Genomic DNA, 691 nt, shown 5'->3' with positions numbered 1-691 from the left:
GGATCTGTGTTCGGCGCCCGGTCGGTGTAGTTTACATTTTTTCAAGAGTTTCCTTTTTTATGCATATAACCTAAGTGCCTAAACCAAGTTCAGTAACGGCGTGTAAATGTTGGCCTTACGTAGATGAAGGACTACGAATCAATGCTAATTTCCCGTTTCACTTTAACTTGAAGCAATCAAAACGGCTATTTTGCTGCACTTCGCCGGTTTTTTTCTGCCTTCCTTTAGGACTGTTCTTGGGTGCCCTGGAGTGTGTAAGAAGTACAGGTAATGGGGTATAGCATACTAGGATATGAAAAGGGTGAAAAATAAAAAACACAGGCTGTTTGGAGATGCCGGGGATTGAACCCGGGACCTCACACATGCGAAGCGCGCGCTCTACCACTGAGCTACATCCCCCAGCCGCTCAACTCGTTTCTGTTATAGCTATTCGATGAGATTATTTAGCTCGAGTCAAATTACAGTAGTAAAACTGCAAGAGTTTCTTCTGTTGGATGCTTCAGAAGCACGTTTCTCCCCTATTCGTTCTTGTCTTAAAACTACTTCCCTAGTGTATCCGGATCCCCACTCAATGAGCCAGCGGCCAACCCGGAGCCCACGGTCCGGGCCATGGGGAGGATCCATTGACCGGCCCTCCGGCAGGGCGCCTTGGACTCGGGGACCGATAGATCCAGCGCCAAGCGCGGCCAGC

General features: G+C 49.1%; 1 non-coding gene across 1 annotated transcript; it reads right to left on the bottom strand.

Annotated features, from left to right (window-relative positions):
- Positions 1-327: 327 nt before the first annotated feature.
- On the bottom strand, positions 328-399 carry TRNAA-CGC (transfer RNA alanine (anticodon CGC)). The gene has a single exon. It is a non-coding gene; the product is annotated as a tRNA-Ala (tRNA).
- Between the last annotated feature and the right edge of the window lie 292 nt (positions 400-691).

Source organism: Trichechus manatus, unplaced genomic scaffold, assembly GCF_000243295.1.
Source record: "Trichechus manatus latirostris isolate Lorelei unplaced genomic scaffold, TriManLat1.0 scaffold00036, whole genome shotgun sequence".
In the NCBI taxonomy this organism is placed as follows: domain Eukaryota; kingdom Metazoa; phylum Chordata; class Mammalia; order Sirenia; family Trichechidae; genus Trichechus; species Trichechus manatus.
The sequence above is the reverse complement of the archived record's forward strand: the minus strand, read 5'-3'. Positions and strand labels throughout refer to the sequence as shown.